This window comes from Ambystoma mexicanum, chromosome 11, assembly GCF_040938575.1.
Source record: "Ambystoma mexicanum isolate Mex_15411 chromosome 11, UKY_AmexF1_1, whole genome shotgun sequence".
In the NCBI taxonomy this organism is placed as follows: Eukaryota; Metazoa; Chordata; class Amphibia; order Caudata; family Ambystomatidae; genus Ambystoma; species Ambystoma mexicanum.
Genome location: NC_090934.1, coordinates 1393609679 through 1393632417, shown reverse-complemented (window position 1 = coordinate 1393632417; position 22739 = coordinate 1393609679).

The window sequence follows — 22739 nt, the reverse complement described above, 5'->3', positions numbered from 1 at the left end:
GGTAATATAAACAAATCACAAGTCATTTAAAACAATGCCCTCAGAGCAGCACTGAATATTCCAAACAAATCCCATCCCCTCGGCTAGAAGAAATGTCCACTGGATCCCTATTCATGACCAAATTCATTTTAAAACTCTCCCATAGTGACCCCAAATACTTGGCGAATACAATCAACAAATCCCAAACTAACAGACTGAGGGCATCTCCGTCCCACCTTCTTACCATGCCCAGATTTAAACTCCAAAAAGCAGGAGGCCACAGCTTCCCAGTGTTAGCAGCTAAATACTGGAACGCCCTACCGCTTCATCGAAGATCTGAATTCTCCTTCTGGGCCTGCCATAAAGGCCTTAAAACCTGTTGTTTCTCACAAGATGTATAACCTCCACCTGTGCCTTCATGTTTAGGAATGGATATCCTGTAACTGCAAGTATTACTGTACTAACTTTGTAACTGTCCTAAGATAAATCTAACTTTGATTACTTTAACTAGTGCCCCAATGCCTTCAGTTCGGTGCGCTCCATAAATGACAAAATAAATAAATAAAATAACAAGATACCAGGAGAAGGGAGTCATTCTCCTTGTAACACGGACCAGCAGTACGGTCCAAAAGGCCTGGGGAAGGGAGTCATTCTCCCAGGCTATTTGAGACTGGATGTCAGGAGAAGGGAGACTTTCTCCTGGCCCACCAGGGAAATATTGTTTGGAACTTTACCATCAGGGGAAGGGAGCCAGTCCCCCTGATAATCTAAGATTTGGGAACTGTTTCAATCAACCCGCAACCATAACCCAAAAGAAGTGAGTCATTATCCCAGGATCAGAACAATAATGCCTAATTCTTTAGTTTCTATTGTAAGGGACCCTGGACGGAGGACATTGAGTTGGCAGACATCTGACAGTCACCTTATCTCTTTAGTTGAGCAGGGAAATCCCTCTTAGGAATAGGGACAGATAGGCTTTCTCTTTATTTATTATTTAATTAAAGTATTTAGCCTCGAACATGTCACCTTTGTGTCAACCTCCTTCTTCTGCACCCCTACAGTACTGAAATCCTGTTGTTACCATAAAGTAATTTTATCATATTTAACAGCCCGGGTGGAAGCCATCAAATAGTTAACTTGTGCTACAACAGAGACCTATCTATGCTGTCGAAGGCTCCCTACATATCGAGGCTAGTGGCGTGTAGAGATTTATTCTTCAAACTTGCTGCGTTAAACTGTAAGAATGGAAAAACAATACCATTCAATTAGGTGACTTGGCCTTTTCGAAAGTCTGTTTGCAAGGAGCTGTTTATCTGCATTTGTTCCGCTCATTTTACTAAATCTTTAACCCGTATGGAAGGCAACTATTTCCTGATAGTCGATCAGAGATATCTGTCTGTGACTTCCCAGCTCTGATCTTGGGCCTTTTTTTATAAATCAGAACTTAAACCGCTGACTGCCACGAGAGGGGAAGAATCTGCTGGTGAACAATTTGTGAGAGAATATCTGCCCACATACCTGTTTTTCTTCTTCAAAGCAACGTTTGAGATGCCATCTAGGCCTTCCTCTCTGGAGTTTTTTTAAATTCATAAGTAACTTACTGATATCCCTCGAGTTCCAACTTGGGACCCACTTTATCAACCTGAAGGCTTAGGGAGACAAATTCCATCCTGTATACGAATGTAGCTTACTCGGTCTAGTATCATACCCATTAAGGGTTCTCCAAATTTTCCTGTGATCATATTTTGCACACTGATAGTCGTTTTTTATTAATTTTGATATATTTATTAATCTTAAAGGTCTTTAGCCAGTTTAGAATTATTAATTTACTCCAATGCAATTACCATCGATTGGCATCATCCTGGCACCCTTTTGGCTGAACTGACGGTGATAGAGGGCCCGGCTTCCAAACATTTATTATTTTTATCAAATCGATCCCATGTTTCAAAAATTCTGAGAATACCACGGGATGTTTAAAAACTGTCTACCCTTTTAGCACATTTCTCCCATTCCAACTTAATAAAATAGTTACATTTAGCAGAAGATATAACTTGAGAAAGTCTGTTAGCTCAATTGTTTACCCATCGGTTCTTGGTATGTGAACTCATCAAATTCAAATCATCAGATGGTATAGAAAGAGTCATTGCCAATTTGGCCTGGTCACTATTTGAGGCTTTGGAAATAATTAAAGATTCTCCTAGATGAAAATAAGTATCCGACATAAACATGAAATCTTTAGTTGATATAGAAAAAGAGCGAAACCTTGTAGGTTGACAATCCCAGTCACCCTCAATGTACCTGTTGACTGTTTCAAAGTCCACATTTTCATGAAACTGGAACATCTAGCACTTCTTATTTCCTTTTCAGCACTGGTCTTTCCTTGAACCATATCCCAGTACTGATCATTCTCCCAATCCAAACAGAAACCATTAAAATCTCCCAAAACAGCAGGGTGGACGGTGGTCCTATGCCAACCAGATAAAATTGAATCATACTCAGATCTCATAATTTTTTCACACATCCTAGCTAGATTGACATATACATTGATCACCAAAAATTTAAATCCCATCTCTGTATTAGAGAATGTTAACACCCCAACCAATATAGAATCTAGAGGAGTCTTCAGCGATTTCAAAACCCAATCAGATGTATTTTGTACTGCAATCATGAGACCTCCAAACGGACGACCCAACGGACCCTTCTTGACTTTCTTCACTGCAACAGAAAAGTCATCCATGATTGGGGTTTCAAGCAGAGAAGTCTATTGTAAATAAAATTGTCGTAAGTACTTAGGACAGCCCAGCCTTCCCGACCCAAATAATTGTTAAATTCATGATTGTTCCATCTTAAAATCTTAGCATTAGTGGAACAACCCAGGGCGAGGGCCACTCCTTCCTCCCAATGTACCACCCAACCAGCTCAATGCCCTGACCTCTTTTGCGGACTTAGGTTGCTCACATACAAGCCTATATCCTGAGCCGTCTATTGTACAAGCCAGTACTCTAGGTATGTCCTCACCCCAATTTACACCCCAACATCAGTTTGAAAACCTTTTGGAAAAACATCATGCCCCTTTAAAAGGAAATCCTCTTGTGCATCCAAATCTAGATCCCATACAAATTCTGTATACAGCTAAACTAGACATGTTGAAATAAATTCACATTCAGAAGTAAAACTTGCTTAATATCCCTGGTTGATAATCTTGAGAAAACAGGCATACGCTTAAAAATAGATGCAATTGGACCTCTGTTCAGAGGATACCCTATTTCATCATTGAAAATCGCAGAGATCCTCAAACATAATGGACCATTATAGGATAAATGCAAGAGTTTAATGACACAGCTGGAACCCCATGGAGATTTCAACAACCTGGGCCCTGATCCCGCTCAGACCAAATCCCTTTTTCTTTTTCTGGAATTAACTCTATCAGACTGATTTGAATCACCACCACAGTCTATTACCAATATTAGGTCCAAGCCAATGGGCCTCATTACGACCCTGGCGGTAGAGTGATAACGGCGCCGGTAGCGCTGCCAGTGCCGTTACCACTCTACCGCCACATTACGAGTTCTGCTCGCGGGGGCGCTATGCACGCTTGGTCAGACCAGATGTGCAGAGTGGCACCTGTTAGCAGAACAGGATGGTAGCAACGGTCCCGTTATGAACGGGTCCGTTGTTATCATCCTCCCCATTCCCATTGAGCCCTATGGGGGCTCAAATGGGAATGGGGACGTACCAAGTCCCACAAATGGGAATTACTGGGCCCGCAAAGGTGGGAATGGCCCGGTTATTCCCATTTTGCGGGACCTGGACCCAGGTTTGGGGTAACCATGCTGGTAAAAATGTCATGGCTACCTCCAAACTCGTAATGAGGCCCAATGTCCCTAAAAATGCACTCTTAGCACAATTTTTCCCTATCCTGATGCCGCTGTAGGACTGATGGATCAGAATTTTCTTCAGAATCTATTCGATACAATAAGTGTCTAATGTCCACAGGTTCAGTAGCTTTCTTCTTCCTATTTTTGTTCTTTGTGTTCCGCGAGCCATGTTCCTTCTTTTTACCTCTGCTCATAACTGGGATCATTTGTGTAGGGCCAAGTCCCTCCATATCTTGACCATTCATAGATTCCACAAGGTCAATCATTTGGCTTTTGCCCGCCCTAACAGGTACCAATTCATTAATGTCTCATTCCTCAGATCTTACAATTTTAAACTGATCCATTTGCTCCCTGAGCATAGCTGCGTTCAGGAATTTACGTGAACCCCGTTGCTTATTCATGCACTCTCTTGGTCGATTTTCTGAATTTTTCAAAGAGGCTTTCGCTACGGGTTTACCGTAGCCTTCATTGGAGAATCCTGGTCCCCTGTTTGAATCTGGAAGCTCAGAACATTAATATTTTCAACTCCATTATTGGCTAAAGTATGGAGAACAAGGCCCCCTTTAGATAAACCCTGTTTCCCCATCTTTATCACATGCCCTTTGGAATGTAGTTTGACTTCAGCATTGTCGTAAAGTCTAACCAGTGTTTGAAGAACTAGATTGAAAGCAGAGATTGTACTCAAAGTTATGCCCGAGGTATCTTTCATCTTCAAATCAGATTCACTCCTGTTGAAGTTTTGTTTTCTGTTGTCGAATAGCCTACAGACAGATCTCCAAGGGATAAGGTATCATCACCCTCCAAGTTCGTTTGATGGAGCAAATAAACCTGGAGAGGCACCCAAGTTAATTAGTGGAACTTCAATCCCCAATTTATCGCACATGTTAGTGCAGGCGGCCATAAGGGAGTTGTACCCCACTTCCTGCTCCACGTTGTGAACAATGATGTCTACTAACCCCTTGGCATTGGGCTGTTCCATATTATTCCTTTCTTCACTAACTTCGATATTGGCATCCCTTAAAGGTATATTCTTCATAAAGAAAGGAGCTAATTCCAGTTCACTTTGGGGATGGTCTGAGATAATTATCTCATTAGCCGATTTAGACACTTGAAGAACCTTACTGTATACTGTAGAATCAGCATTTGAATTGCTATGCAGGGAAGCAAAACGGATGTGTCCCCCCCCCTTTTTTAAAGCATGATCTCAGAAGCAATTGCGATCCCTTAAGTTCAATCTTAATTTGATGGATGAGGTTTTGCTGTCAAAGCAATGAACCTTAAGAAACAAATGGCTTGAGTGTTCACTTTAACCTTTGTTTCATAAATCATTAGTCAAAATAAAGGATATTTCATATGAGTTCAAAAACACTTAACATTTGATACATTGGTATCAATTACGCTTTTCTCCCACAGTAAAGCCGCATGAAACACTGTAACCTAGATGCACGAGTAATTGCTTTTCTGCACTAGAAGGCTCACAACCTATGATCTACAGAGTTTGTCTCTCTAACCTAACATTTCAAAATCATCTTCACATTATTTGGTTGGTGGTGAAATAGAAGTTAGAAACTCCTTCACTTGACATTCTATGGGCCTCATTACACGTTGTGCAGTAAAAACCTCAAAATACCAGCATGGCGCTATCAACGTGTCCGCCCTCGCAAGAGGGCGCTAATAGCTTACCATTACGAGTATACGGACATGAGCATAGCACCATGCCGGTAAACCCCCTACCGCCATGGCGGTAAAGACCCAAAAAAGTCACTTACCGCCCTCGACGAATGTGCAGATTGCACCTCCGCCCTCCTGCTGCATGCAAATGTGACCGTTAAATTGCAGAACCGGAAATAGCGTCATCGTACAGGAACGGGAAAGAGCACGGCGGCCATCTTCAAAAACACAATCCATTGCCATCCTCTGCCCCCTGGACCTGTTTGGAGTCGTTAGCAGTTGAAAATCATCCGGGACACCCTCAACATGCCCAAGGCATTCAAAAAAAGCTCTGACAGGCAGCGCAAAGAAAAATTTACAGCAGAGGAGTTGAACATGCTGACCCAGACCCTGGCTGACAATGCTGAGGTTGTTTTTGCCAATGACATGGAGCGGCCGACACTACTTAAAAAAAAAGCCATCTGGGAAGAAGTTTCGGTGAAAGTCAGTGCAGTGGGCACCAGCACCCGCACTGTGCGTGAGTGCAGGAAAAGGTGGGATGACCTCAGACTGCGGGTGAGGGGCATCCTTGCCGAAAACAACCGAATAGCCAGTGCAGGTGGAGCTTGTTCACCCATCAGACTAAAAGAATGGTAGGAGACCTGTGGAAACCTAATCGCTGTGGAATCCATTGAGGGAGTAGGCACCATGGAGCTAGGCGTGGGTACCACTTCGGATGGAGGTGAGTGTGCACATGACAGGATGCTATGTGAATGTACTGTTCCCCCCATATGTGAGCACAGAATCCTCTCATGCATGGACACACATCCACACATGCATCCATCCCTCACCATGCCAGTGTCAGACCCAAACACAAACACATGCACACATCACCAGAGACAAGTGCCAAACACAACCGTGCATGTATGAGGCACTGAACTGGCACATTACCTGCATCCACAACTACTAAGTCCCAATGGCCACAACTGCATCATTGATTTATTCTGCATTACGTATATTGAAACGCAACCAATGCCATCCCCCTTCTTGTCCCTGACAGGCTCACATCGGATTGGCCCGTCGGCCGATCGGCCCGTGGCCGATACGAAATCCTTAGAGGCTGGCGAGGGGCCGGTTTCAAGCCCATGCCTGGGCCGGTCTCGCACTGGCTCAGGGCTGCCTGCGGTGCTGATCTGCTCTGCATGATCAGGGCCTGCGGGCAGCAAGTCGGCGTGAGACTGACACCATGGCGCTGCTGCTAGGTGATTGTGAAGGAAGTGTTACTTTTTTACAAAACACTGGTAGCGGGTCGGGCTGGCCTCAGCCCGGCCCGCTACCAGTGTTTTGTAAAAAAGTAACAGATTCCTGCAACTGCTCGTCGCCAATCGGCCCGTGGCCGGGCCGAAATCACATGGAGGTGGAGGGCCGGTCTCTGAAGCCCACTTATGGGCCATTTTGTTTGTTGCATTGATCTGCAGGCTGCAGCTCTGCATGATCAGAGTACGGCCTGCAGGCAGCCCTCAGAAGGCGCGAGCCGTGCAAGACACCATGGCGCCAGCCGCCACAGAAGTGTAACTTTTTTACAAAACACTGGGAGCAGCGCCGGGCTGGGGCGGGGCCACCTCAGCCCAGCTCGCTCCCAGTGAATTGTAACATGACTCGGGAGTGGGAGCATGGTTTCTCCGAACACAGCCCTGGGCCAAGACAAATGGTAAAGGTGTTTGGCGACAAGCAGATGCCCGCGCCCTGTGCGAGGAAAGCACAGCCTACTCCGCACATCATTCAGGCTGGCGGTTACCAAGCCTGCATCCTCCACGTGGTGGGGAGAAAACTGCACCGAAAGACACCCGAGATTCGGAACTTGAGCACCGTGGACACTGTGGAAGGAGCTGCGCTGCTGACCTGTTCACCATGAGCAGGCAGGCAGCCAAAAACAGGGCGGGGAACACTGCAACATCGTTGAGGAGGAGGTGAGCGATTTACCCATTACCAGTATTTTGCGACACACACTCCAGATTGGGGGGCAGCAGCAGGCATCCCCCTCCTGACGGGGGCAGTAGTTCAAGCACCTTCCTCTTCGGTGATGCGCCCGCAGCACTTCCTAGTGCAGCACCCTGCACCCCGTACCCCCGCCCCACACACACACACACACACACTCCTGATGGGGGGCAGCAGCAGGCATTCCCCCTCTTATGTTGTCATTGCTGGCCGGCCCCCTGAGCAGGATCGTCGGTGCAGCAGGCCTGTGATGGGCTCTGTGGAGTGTGTAGCGCGGCTGGAGTCCATCATGGAACTGATGATCCAGGTCCGATGCCCCCCGTCAGCCCCCTGCCAGCAGCCGCCTCCATTGTGCTAGCCTCCCCGGTGAGGTGGGCAGATGTTTCTATTCCTCTTGGCCCTGGGGCCAGTGTGCGCATCACTGTGCAGCGGGAACTAATACACATTTTAGCAGCCCATCTGCACAGATTATGTTCTCTGCTTTTAAACGTCAATTTTGTTTAAAATTGAGTAGCCAAATCTCTGGGATGTAGGGAGCACCCCATAATAACCATGGCTTCCCTCAAACATGGTGCCACAGTGGAGACAGTCTATGTGCATTATCTTAGTATTTTAGTACCTTCTTAAGCAAATGGACCTGGATAGGTCTAGGCCTCTTAAAGTTTGACGTTTAGACTACTCCCAAGTGCCAGCCTTTTAGCCAAAATACAATCGGAAAGTTTGGATTTGTGAGCCACGACCTAAATACAAGCCCCACAGCTCAAAGGGTTGTTCCCTGAAAAGTGAGGACTGTGCTACACAGTCACGTGGCCACTCTGGGGTAGCCTTGCCTTGACCTTAGCAGCTATGGTAGTAGGGTGAAGCTGTGTGCAGGCATTGGCTGTGGGGAGCTGGGGGGGTGCAGAGGAGAGTTGAAGGCTTATGGGGTAGATGTATACGGTGGAGTGACATTGTGTGCTGTGGGGGGGCGTGGCTGGAGACAGGTGGTGGCTGTGGAGAGGAGATATGTAGTTTGGGCAGGTGTGGGCTGTGGAGGGAAGAAGGGCTGGTGCTGTAGAGAGGAGAGGCAGGGGCTGCCAGACTGCAGAGCAATACGGACAGACAAGTGTGTGCCCTGCTCTCAAGGGGGGTGGGCACATCTTGTTGCGGACAGCTAGCTGGCTGTAGATACACGATGTGGATTGAAGGGGGGCCTGTGTAATGTGGACGGGGTCGGTGATCTTGGTTTCTGTGCACTGCACAAGCATTCATTGCTTGTGCATGCTCTGCAAATTAAAGGGATGCTAGTGGACACAAATAGCAGTTTATGTTTTCTAACAAATAAACTTTGTACTAATTGTGAAGCTGCCACCTCGCTCCTCTGCTTCCACCCCGCCCCCTCAGTAAACAAGTCCACCCGCACTGTTGTGAGCACACCAGCCCATTCTTTTCTCCTCCCCATCACAGACCAGCTTTTTTCCTCCTCCCCATCATGCACTCCTTTCCTCCACCCACACTCTCGTTTCCCCCTCCCCATCACTCACACTGTCGCCTTCTTTCCTCCTCCCCATCACACACCTACACCAGCTCCTTCTTCTCATCACACACAGGCTCCTTCTTTCCTCCTGCCCATCACACACCAGCCCCTTCGTCCACCTCCCCCAGCTTCTAACAACCAAACAACACCTACAAGCTTTGTGTCCCTCCTAATTTACCAGTCTCCCTATCTGTACTCTAATGCAATAGTTTGGGCTTAAAGCGACACCTGACCTAATAGCCAAAACAAACAAAAAACAGTGAGCAATGTATTAAGTCATTGACTGATAAATGGGGGGTAGATGGATTTGGGCAGGGGAGGCTATTGGGTCTTTAATACTGGCCTGAAGACACCGGGGTATTAACACTTTGAAAGCAGAGCCATTCATGTGGCAGTGTTTGATATGTGCACTAGTTGTAGCACTCTCTCTCTTGCAGCATTTGAACAGCTACTATGACACATCCTGGCAGTGGCACAACGAAATCGCAGGAGACAACAAGGGACACTCTGGGCGACAACAACTAACCTTAGCTAAGTGCTGCACTACCTCATGTGTGCTTATTATGCTGCTGTGCCTTTGAATACTGCAATAGTGATATTGTATGTGTGTGTAGCATCAGAAGCAGGGACATATGTTTGTATGAGTGCAAGTAGCATTTTCTGTAAAGTCGTGAATGGATGTGATTCAGGGATGATGGTTAGAGGGCCACTTTTTTTGAGGCGAGGGGTGGGCCACTTTTTTGAGGCAAGTGGTGGGCCACTTTTTTTTGGGTGTCCGGGCCTATTTCCTGTCCCAGTCCGACCCTGGGTGAGGATGCCGCTAATGCATCCCAGGCACCAGCTACGAGTAAGGGGCCAAGGGCACAGGACTCGGCGGACACCCCCACAACATCAAAGGGCAAGGGGGAAAGGTCACACCTGATGAGTGTGAAACATCGTAGGAGTGCCACTGCCAGGGCAGAAGTAGCTGCACCAAAAACTGCAGCCCCACCACCGGAGGTGAACCCACAGCACCAATACCAGCCACCGAAGGCCCACCATCAGCTGCGGCAAGCTATGCTGGAGAGGCAGCCGCCACTGCCCCCCTATCTGATCCTGAGGACACTGTAGTTGGCCCAATGGAGATGCACACCCTAAGCCCCCCTAGAACCCTGGAGCCAGCACCATTCCAGACACCTGGGTCTGATGTTACTGTTGAGGACAACATTCCAGCCATAATGTCCCCCATGGTGGCTTCACTTGCTGCAATGGATGCATCTGAGGGCACAGCATCCAGTACACCATCACCCAGAACTGCCCTCCATCTGCCCACCATCCTGGAGCGTCAACAGCATGTTGAGGAGGCTACCCATCTCAGGGAGGATATTGTGGAGACGGCAAGGCACTCCACTGGGAGGATGGACACCTGTACTGACAGGCTGTGTGACGGGATATCCAGGCTCAGGGAGGTCCTTACTCGCATAGCCGACACAATGGACTGCCACTTCTCACAACCAGGACAGTCTGCCCCATCGTCATCTGCCAGCTCAACACAGACAAGCCCCCTCCGCCGCTCAACACGCACCACCAGGCGCACGTCTGGCCATCCTCCAAATGCTGCTACAGACAATGGCCAATAGGGGGTTAATGGCAATTCCTATGCGGGCATGGGCCAACGCAAACATGGCAGACACATGAGGAACTGTTGTGGGGGGTGGGGGGAAGGGTGTTGTGGGGGGTGGGGGGAAAGGTGTTATGGGTCTGTTGTGGGGGTGGGGGGAAGGGTGTTATGGGTCTGTTGTGGGGGTTGGGGGGGAAGGGTGGTGGGATGTTTGGGGACATGCACTTTTTTATCTTTCCGTTACTTAATACACTGGTGTCTAATCAAAACACAGGCTTGGACATCTTCATTGTGTTTGTGTACTTTATTGGAGACAGTGTTCATTGCGTACTTCTAAACATACACCAGTGCATCACTACCCATGTCCATGTGACAGTACCAAAACATGTCCCTCAGAATATTTGGTTGATCAGATGCTGTCTCACAGCACGTCCCTCCTGGCCATCCCCTCTTGCATGTCCTGCATCCCCTTCGCCTCCGTCCTCATCAGCTTCATCATCCTCATCAGGTGCTTCTATTTCAACGTCAGGGGGCAGTGGCACATTCCGTCTGATACACATATTGTGCAGCATGACACATGCCATGGTGATCTTGGCCACTTTCTCATGGCCATACAGGAGAGCGCCACCAGACCTGCTAATGCACCTAAACCTTGATTTCAAAAGGCCAAAAGTCTGTTTGATCACGAAGCGGGTACAGGTATGTGCACGATTGTATTCCTCTTTGTGCCTGTTCTGTGGGTTCCGTACAGGTGTGAGGAGCCAGCTCTTCAGGGGATAGCCCGCATCACCTGTATGGGGGAACGAATGGGGTCCTATTACTGTTCACCTGCAGAGCAGCCTGTTCATATCACACAAATTGACATCGCATAGTGATTCCAGTACACAGTCAATGGCATACATGCAGATGGTCCGTGTGACAGCAATGTGCAAGGGTGAGCTCGACCCTGCAAGTAGACATGCCCCATTACTGTCTACAACAGTAATTGACATGTCCTGGGTGAGGCGAGGTCTTAGGTGTCCCTGGGCCCAGGCAGATTTTGTTCCTCACTGTTGTTCTACTGCCATTCCAACATAGATGTTGCCATGCAGTGAGGCATCACTTCAGTGGTGGCAAAGGTGCGTGGTGAAATGCAATGTGTATGGCTAGGGCTGATCCTTTTGCATGCATCATACGGCACATTGCATTATTGATGTTGTGCTGGACTGATTCCAGATGACTATCTTCATGGCACGTATGGAATCTGGCCATTTTGTGGTATACAATGTTGTGCAATGTGTATGTGAATGGATGTTTGATGCTACTAGACCTGGAATTTCTGGTGTGTAGTGTAGCTCATACTTGCATGTCGGTTCATCTCTAGTACGTTGCGGCCTTAACAGATGGACATTGGCGTACATCTTTATGTGCATTTCCCAGACAGATGACAAGCTACACCCAGTTGGGGTATGTTTCCCCCCCCCCCCCCAATCACACCCAGTTGGAGTATGTTTCCCCCCCCCCCCAATCACACTGCCATGTGCTTGCCCTGCTACTCACCAAGTAGCCACGAACGTTGTGCGGTTTGTCGCTCCATGTAGCGTGGGATAGTTGAGTTCCACAGGACCATGGAGTCATGGGTTGATCCGGAAATCGGGCACAGCAATGTGTGATTATCTTGTTGGCGTCACATACCATTTGGACATTGATGGAGTGGAATTGCTTCCTGTTTCGGTAGACCACTTCATTGCGATGTGGGACCACCAATTCCACATGTGTACAGTCGATGACCCCGATGCAACTTGGGATGCCTGCCAGTGAATAGGATCCAACTTTGGTGTTTGCAATCTCCTGGGCAGTCCGTGGCATGGATATGTGTTCAGGTGCATGCTTCAGGAGGGCATCAAGTACCTGATTCAGCGTGCATGAGAATACTGGTTGGGAGATGCCATGCATCTGGGCCACTGTATGCTGGTAGGTGCCTGTGGCCAGGAAGTGGAGCATAGTCACCACCTTGAGTAGAGGGGGGATGGCAGTTCTGATGTCTATGAGGCTCACAATGTTATTGTGTATCATGTCCACAATGCTGGTGATGGTATCCCGGTCCAGACGGTACAGGGTGTGTATCTGCTCAGGGGTTAGGTTAAATGGACTGGCTCTGATCCTGGGGATTGGTGGGTGCCTATATGGTATGATTAGGTGCCGTGGTGGTGCTTGCTGTGCCTGTCTTGCCCTCCTCCTCCTCCCCCTGTGTCTTCTTTGTGCTGCCTGTTGTTGTTGCAGCTGCGCTGCAATCATGTCCTCCAGCCCATGTAATGCTGCTAGTATTGGAACCATCTTGGTGTTGGAAGGGGTGTGTGAAGGGGTGTGCTCCTTTTGAGCTGCCACAATCTCCATTGCCTCCACCTGTGCTGATTGTGTCCGCCTGTGGCAGGTGGGAACACTGCTCAGTTCCCTTAATGTGTGGTTTGCGATGCCGGTATTTGCGCCATGGCGGTAAGGGGTTTGGGCGGCTTTACCATGCCGCTATTGGTGTGTCCGCTCAACTTGTGATGCTGTGCTAATAGCGGCATGGCATAATTTACGGGATGGTGGGTCGCGCGCACGCGGACTGCCCGCTATTAGTGGCACCGTACTTAGCGGTGCCGCTAATAGCGGTGTGTCGGGTCGTGATACGCATGGGGATTTAACGTTACCGGTATTTCATTACCGGTAACGTTAAATCCCTACCGCCTACCTTGTAATGAGGCCCTATATCTTGAGACGAATGGGAGCCATCGGGGTGGGCTTTCTGAGGATGCCTTAGGGATGTCAATCCTATCAGAGTCTCTACAAACCAATAGTGTTGCATCAGATATGTGGGAGGTGCAAATGGAATAAAAAGTCCAAACCCTATAGGTAGGGACAGAACACTTTACTCTGACAAGGTGACAGCACAGATGAATTGGCAGAGGAAATACATGTCAAATTTGTAGACAGTGTGCTGAGGCACTGTATTACAGAACACAGGAGGATATGCCAACAGATCCAGAAAGGGTACAGATCTTGGGACACTCTATTACCGGAATCCAAGGGATGAGGGGGATTATGAGATGAATTGTGGTCTAATGACATTCCGCTACATTAGGACAAAAGTGGGACAGCACCGACCAGAGCGTCCAGAGAGATTTTGTCCTGGTGATGATTTCTGTCAAAAATATTTCCATTCAACAAATAAACGTGTAAATGAATGCCACTTTTATGCATTTGGATGTTTACACTTCTTTCAAAAAGAATTGTAGGTAAAGAGGAAAAAAAAGAGTTCAAATAAATAATTAAACTTCCTTGGGTTGTTATAGAAAGCAAGAGTTTCCTGGGATAGGTGACCTTGGATGAATAAGGAGTCACAGACTTGGCAAATTAATTATAAGAGTTTTATGTACTGTAACAGCCATAGTGAATTATAGCCAAAATTACATTTGCTTTTGCCTGCATTCAGAACATTGGACAGCAGGCCTTGTAAAGAAAAATTGAACAATCCAAAAGAACCAGTGGTTCGAATTTAGCTCCCTTCTCACATTCCATTGTCTCCAAAACCAAAGCTATTTTGTGTATTCAACATTATTTGTAGTAAAACCTTTCATAGCTTAGGTAGGAAAGTGATTTTCTCACTTGTCGGTTTTTAAAGATTTCTGCTGAGCTAGATGTCAACTTCAGCCCAAAATCTAAAATATTCTAATCCTGATTCACAATAAAAAACAAATGTGCAGTAAAATAGCAAGGTATACTTGCGACCAACTGCATGCATGGGATTATGTTTCATATTCTGATGCTCTTCATTTTTATAATTCCCATGTTTAATTAAAATACATTGATTGTGATTTGTCTTATTTTGTGAATATCAATTCACTGCTGATGCTATTTCTGTATCCCATGTTAATGTGATTAGCAAGACCAAAAATATGCATATTGTATTATGATGTGTGAAGGCATCATGAAGCATGCCATAGACAACAGATTCAAAGTTCAAACAAACTCACTTTATGTAACTTAAATGTCGGGATGGATTAAGGCCTAGCTTGCCCTAAACTAAGGCTGGATTTCCCTACCTATGGAAACTAAGGACAGTCTGAGGCAAAGAGTTCAACTTAAAAGTCTGCTTGTGTCCAAAACCTATATCTGCTCTTACAGTTAAAGCTAAACAGTGTCTAGGGATGTCAGCAATAAAATAAATAGTGTTCCAAACAACGTTCTGAGCTTCTATTAGTTCCTGGCTTACTTTTCAGCTCCCCTTTACAAGTTCAAGACAGTTCCACAAAGTCTTGGGGTTCCGTTTCCCAAGTTCAAGACAGAAAGTTAAAAGTTCAAACAAAACAATTCTCAAAGGATTGGGATCCTCCCCAAACCCCTTGCCAAGGGTATTTTCTCTGGTTCACCAGTGCAAGGTTTACACTCTTATATCCTCTTTCAACCCTTTATCGTGGTTAGCTTGCTCACCATTCATTTCGTTATGCTGTTGATACTTGCTTCTCTTCCTTCACCCTTCTAGTGATTTTACTTGCTTTACCAACACTTGTATTTAATTCAACTTGCTTTGTGGTATTTGCCACCTGCACCATGCTGCTTTTGTTCCAGTCAAAACATTATCTTTGGTTGCTTTATCTCTGTGCGACATTCAGAAATGCTTATTCAATCATACTTTCATATTACTTCAATTCTGTACGGTATTCAATAATGCTTTCAGTTTGTTCAGTATTCTAAAGAGTGCATTTGGAACTCGCACATGTTACTCACTTACTTTGCTTTTTCAGGATTTCAAGTATTCTTCCTTATTTAACTCAAGGTTCTCTCTTACACTTATGCTTCATTCAATTTCAGTTCTCTCAGGACATATCAGCAGTCTTTCTGTATGTTCCATTTATGTATTAGACTCTTAGAATAGAGCTCTGCCCCTTCTAGACCGCCTGTTTTTCCCACTCTTGTCTGGCAGGCTCACTGGTCTTTTCAGCATTACTTTTCCGGCATGCAACCCTCCTCTTTATGCAGCTTCTGCTTCTTGTTCACAGATCTGGCTACCTCTCCAACTGTTACATGGCTCTGCGTACACTTGCCAGCCTTCTCTCCGTGGGCAGAGCAGCGTTCTCTGGGCAGGTGAGCGGTCCAACCCTCTGAATCGGTTGTTTCTCTTCCAGTCCTCTCGCTTGCCAAGTGTCACAGCCGCTAGGTTGCACGCCGTTTTCCTTCACGCAGCTCGCCTCAGCTCCTGCTTCCTACCAGCAGGTTTCTCCCTCCTTTCTTCTAGAACTGCCTGCACTCTTATTCTGATGAGAAGTGTTAAATGACCTCATGTGTGGGTCATTTGGTCCAATTGCCTGACCATATTTAAAGGGATCTGTAGAAATGATTGAATTCAAAATAATGAATATAGAAATGGCTACATTGTTTTACTGATTTGTTTCAAAATGTGGGTACATTTTACTGAAATATCAGTGTGGGGTGGGTTAAGGGTAATAGTTAAGGTAGGGGGTAGAGATGGACTCTCCCATGTTATTATTCACAATGCATGCTATTTACAATACTTTGCAGGCCTCTTCCTCGTCTCGATACGAGAGTGGTGAAATGACCTACCAGTGTTCATCACTCTTAGTTGCCTCTTCCTCATCCTAGTACCACAGTGTGTTAAATGTGGAGAAATGTGTCACAATAGCCCATAAAGTCCAGGGGAGGGTTGGGCTGATCTTCATAAGGGAAAGGGGGATACCATGTCTCCTTTTTAACCCTCCTCTCTTTTACCCTCCTACTATGGCTTCTGGATTTATAATATTTCCTGATGTTACCCTGGTCAGAGAAAAAGGGGTAACAGAACCCCAAAAGCACACCTGGAATTTCGGGTTCATTATGGAATGGAAGGGGGGAAATATATCGTGTCCCTCCCAAGGGTGTCCTCTCCCCAATCCCCAAGGACCCTCCACCCAGGTGATCCTCCCTTGCTTCTCCACCCCCAGAGTTGGGATCCAAAAGCGATGGCCTTTCCCTGGCCATCTGAGAAGAGGACCCGTGGGGAGTAGATGTGAAGATGCCCTCAGGTTTCTCACAAATGGCATATGGTGTTACATGGCAAAACCCTCATGTATTTGTAGTCAATGCTGTGAAGTGGGATTTGCGCTGCACTTAATTTATTCTTTTGAAATTAAAACAATAATAAAATGTTAAATCAACATTAATACAAGCTGAATTAATGCTGAAATGCTGCCAACGTGGAGGTGGATGGAAATGCATCCAGATTTGAATTTTATTATATTTATTGTACTTATTTAGCGCTTTCGCCAAAGTACTTTAAAACATTTTAGATGCAACGGTACAATAAAATGGAACAGAATGATCAATAATCATCAAAACGGATTATAAGAAAGCGAAAGATGAGCTTTTAATTGGGAATGAAAAATACGATAAGAAGATGCACAGATAGAAAGAGGACGAGCCTATCCAGTGCTTGGTGCAAGAAGTGAGAAGGAACGGAATCGAGAAGGAACATAGGGAGGTTTGGGAACAACAAGAGGAAATAGGGATTGAGAATGAAGAGAGTGAGAAGGAGACTAGAAAAACACAATGGAACAAAGATAGGAGGGAACAAGACTATAAAGAGCTTTGTAGACAAAGCAAAGAAAGTGGAAAATGAGACTGAGATCAAATGAAAGTAAATAGGCAGAATGAAGAGAAGGAGTATCAGAGGATCGAAAAGGTAGCTGAAAAAGAAGACGAATGGCAGAAAAAAACAGGGTGTAAAGAGCAAGGTGAGACTTGGGAAGACCTAATAAGAGAACTGAGCAAAAGTTTAGGCAAACAAAACAAGGGAGTAAATGATGAGTTTGGTAGCCTGAAATTATAGAAAGGACAAGCACGCCGAAGATTCTAAACAGGGAAACGTGCAGAGTGAGCAGTGTTAGAAATATGTAGAGAGAAAGAAGAAGGATAAAACATGACACCAAGATTACGAGCAGAGGGAGAAAAAAGTAGGAGAGATGGAGGAAAAAGGAGACCAGAGAGAGGGGCAGCAGGAGAAGAAGAAGGAAAGAAACAAACCTCTGTTTTGAAGGGGTTAAGATGAAGAAACCGTGACGAAATCAAAGACTTAACAGCCAGTAAGCAAAAAGAAACCATATTATGACGTGAAGGGGAAAATTGGAAAAATGAAGATTTGTGAATCATCAACATTGAAGTGACAAGAGAGGTTACATGAAGAAATCAGATCAGACAGAGGAATGGTATCTAGAGAAAAAGGAAGAGGACCAAGAACCGAGCGTTGAGGAATCCCATGGTTTATAGTCAAAATCTCGAAAATTAAAATCTTGAAAAAAAGCACGAATTAAAAATCTCCAAAAAAAAAATATCAAATTTTTTTTTCAATGCGTTTTTTTTTCAAAATGGGGGGTTACCCCCTAAGCCCCCTTTTTTCATTTTTTTTATTTTACCCCTTTTTGTTACTTACCTGGCCCCAAAAACACATATAAATAAATAAATTAAAAATTCGATATTTTTTTTTTCGAGATTTTTAATTCGTGCTTTTTGTAATTCGAGATTTTATTTTCGGTATTTTGACCGACCACCGAATCCCATAGAGAAATAGGTAAGACGAAGAAGAATGACCGGCCCAAGAAACATAGCAACTGAGATTAGAGAGATAGGAACTAAACCACATGAGCAAAAACCCAGATAATCCAAGACATGAAAGAGAGGAAAGTAGGATAGTGTGGTCGACAGTGTCAAATGCAGCAGAAAGATCAAGAAGAACTAGAATAGAAGATAGCTTATTGTGCCTTGCGAAGAGTAAGGAATGAGAAACATGCAGTAAAGCAGATTCAGTGGGATGAGAGGGACGGAAGCCCGATTGCAAAGGAGATATAAGGAAATTAAAGAAGAGTTGAGTGTATATAACCCGCTCCAGTAGTTTAGAGAGAAAAGGAAGCAAAGAAATAGGATGGAAATTGGATTGATGGAAGCGCAGCATCCAAAGAAGGTGTCTTAATAAACCGGGAGGATAGAAGGATAAACAGAAGGAATCAGAGGGGAGGGAATAGGATTGAGAGGAGATGTTGTCGGGTGTGCAAATAATAGACCCTAAACCGGTATGTAAGGGCCACACCTTTTCCAAACAAACTTCCTAACAGCATGCCGCCACTAGGACTAGCTAACTTTGAGCTCCAGAATCTCCTGCAATTCATTGAGCTGCAGAGGCAGATCTAGCATCATGATGCAACCTTGGAAAAGGCTGAGGAGACATCCCGTAAGGAGAGCGTTCACTCCTCAGTGCATGCCGTCACCCGGAGAACTCACCGATAGGCAGCTAATTAAACAGTACTGCCTGAACAGGTTGACTACACCTGAGGTACTCCCCCTGATACAGGCAGACATAGGAGCAGGATCAACGGAAGAACATCTAACCCACCACTGCTGTAGCTGGTGCTGGTGCTCGACCTTATTTTCACAGGCACTTGCCAGCACACTGTGGGCATGCTTCTTGCCATGTCACAGCCCACTCTTTCCATGGCACTTGGAAAGGTGATAGATGAGCTCAAGAAGCATGTATCCCCAAATATCTCCCTGCCCACCAGATGGCAGATGTAAAAGTCATGAAAACACAACAAATCCCCTTCACATATAAAGCTATCAATTAATACTCATCCCTGTTATTTATATAGAACATGTGTTTGCATAAAAAAATAGCAAAACATGTAAAATACATATGCAAAACCTATTAAATTAGACACAGGGCCTCATCACAAGTTTGGTGGTAACCCTTAAATGCGGCAGTAACGCTATTACCGCCACATTTAGGGGTCCGCCAGATCATGGCCTTCGCATATTTCCCCCCAGCTCTGAGCTGGGGGGAAATCTGCAGCGAAATAGCTGATTTTTGGCGCTATTACCGCCGGCGGTAATAGTGCAAATTTTCCCATTGGGCCCAATGGGGAATGAGGAATTCCCGAATGGGCCCAATGGGGAATGAGCACTAACCGTTCCGCCAAACCCGTGATCCAGCGTTAATAGCGCCTGGGGGTTTGGCGGTAGGGCCATTAGCGCAGGCAGTAATACCGCCGGCATTACCGCCCAACTCGTGATGAGACCCACAATATTTAAACAGATTACCATCTAAATTATTACAAAAGTGTATTCTATATATAACAATTTGATTAAAAAACCACCACATCACATACATGTATTTAAATTTAAATACATGTATGTGATGTGGTTTTTTATCAACAAGCCAGCTACTAAGGGTTGTATAGACCCTGCAGGCCACTGGTTCAGGTGGGTCAGCTTTTCGCCCTTCTGAAGTCAATGCAATATGTGCACACGGAAGAGCCACTATGAGGAACTATTTTTGAAATCACTAAGAAATAATCTACATATTCAAAGAAGATTCCTACCTGTCATATGCAGATTCCAGACGGTCATGCCGCGGGGGCACCTGGGCTATTTAATGCCTTTTTTACCTTTACAAATAATTTTTATTTTCTCTGACCACATGCTTGAAATGAATCTTTTTCTGCAAACGCTGCAATCGTCAATCTACTGTGTGGAGTAGTGCCATGTAGAAAGTCGAGTGGCCTTTCAGAATCGATGTGGTATTTGGATCTCTCACTTAATGTGTGTTTGTTTGTTTATTTATAATGCGCGCCAGGGTATTGGGGCGCAGAGGATACAAGAAGACTTTCAGCTTAGGTTTCATAATGGCATAGAAATACAAGTCAGGAAATACGGAAACATAATCCACAAAATATAGTAGATACATGGGTATATACAATACAGGAGTAAACCCCATACAGATAGGACATAAATTAATAGAGCGCTCTGAATTCTAATTACAATACAAATGAGGTGGGAGGCAGCTGCATTACTGGTCATTATCTTCAAACCAGTTAGTGAGATTCCGTCTGAAGTTAACATATGTTGTCTTCAAACTTCTGAAAAATCAGTACATTCATACACTGTTTATGTATTCATTTATTAATTTATTTAATTATATACAGTAGTAGTAGTGGTAGTTTTTTTTATTTTGGATTAAATAATTATATAGAGTAAGGAACAAAGGAATGTACAATAGATAATAATAAACCACTCCTACCATAATAAACCACTCCTACCAATGTCCTCCCACCCTCCCACTAAACTGCCACTACCCAACACTAAGGAATGCCATATGATCGGCTACACCGCAGCCCATGGCACACCCTCCCACACCAAACACAAACTTTCTCACACCCCACCTTTCCCGAACAATCGTCCCAACGACAATTGGTCCCACAACCTCTTACAATGAGTCGGCCAGGTGCCATCAAGATACCTTGCTTGGCCAAGCCTGCCCACAGGAACCAACCCCCTAAGAATCCCACTGCTAGCGCATGTGCTGTCGGTGACATCTCCTGCAACTCCCAACTACAAACGCAACCAGCCTACCACCCATAATACCAGAAACTGAGCACCCTCGACAAGCTGAAGCTTGAAATTGCCCTCACTCACAACAACAGCTCTTTCAGGTGCTCACCACCAAACTTGTACCATACCCACACTACAGTCAACAATGCCATCCCACCACATTCACCAGTCAGTAAATCCTCCATTGCAATCAGCCCACATCTAAGCTCGATTCCCATTAACACCATGAAACCACATCCCCACACTGCCCTGCTAGCGCCCATGTGCACATTGTAATTACTTGACCTACATTGACTACACAGTGTAGTGCTCCCTCAATGGGCATACCTACCACAGACCCCTCCTTACCTGCAATACAACCCCATAACTACAAAAGGCCTGCACCGCCCAACCCAACACCTGCAGCTAGCCACTACAGGACACGCAGTAACCACACACAAACACCCGACTTGCTCATCAGAGCTGCCTGCACACAATACAACACCTTTTCACATTCCCATAGCACTGCCCACACAAGCTTCATCAACACTCTCACCTCACAATTCACATGCCGCAGCTACAGCCCTAAGACACCCCCTTCCGTCCCACCTCCATCACTACACCTACCTCCCCTGCTCTGGATTGGCACTTCACGCTCACTTGCCAACCTATCCCCCCCACAGTCAAACATAAAATCCAATACACCCACACACACAGCCCTGAACTCACTCACCCAGCCAATGTCCATACCCAAACACCCACTCACCGTCCACCCTAGCACACACCAACCCCACCATGGTACACACTTACCCACCCTCTCACAACCATCTAATACCACCACAGTTTACACCTTTGGAACCAGCAGACCTCAATGACTCAGCTCACACACCATGCCCCCCCTATTTGCAAGCCTAGGCACCACCAGACTCCTTCACCACAGATCACGCACTACACAACCCCACCACCTCCACACAGCACCTCATCCTCACCACCTACCCCACAACCAGCCAACCCCCCAACTCCACTTACTAAGAAACTCCTAGAACCTACCATCCTGACCTCCCTCAAAACATGCCCTGATAACAACAACCCAGATGCAGTCTCTCAGCTTATAACACTGCCTTGAGCCACACCTTGGATCTTCACACCCCTCTCAAAACAACCACTCGGAAAAAAGACCACCACCACAATTGGTTCACCTAAGACCTATCTAATCTCCTCAAAACCAAGCGTGCTAAAGAACTCATCTGGTGGAAAAACCCCTCCAGAGCAACAAAGATGCTGTTAGCATCTGCGCTACCGCCTACAAATTTGCCATCATCGACACCAAAGCCAGCATCTACAATACCCGCATCTCAGAAGCCCACTCCAACACCAAAGAGCTATTCAAAATCCTAAAAGAACTGGAAACCCCAGTCCCACCCATCTCAACCTTTCCCAAAGACGAAGCCTGGTGTACACTGGGGAAATCTACCCTAGCCAATAAAATCCAAAACCTTGGAGATCAAACCATTCTCAAGAAAGCACAGATCCATCAAGCCAAACCCTCCCACCTTACATCCTCCCCACCTATGTCCGACATTCCCCCTTCCAATTCACCCCCATTACCACAGCAGAAACTATTACCGTCATCCAACACCTCAAAGCCTCCAACTGCACTGTTGACCTCTGCCCCGCACACATCATCAAACTCTGTGCCGAGCCACTGGTCCTCCCCACCATTACTAAATTTATCAGTGCCTCC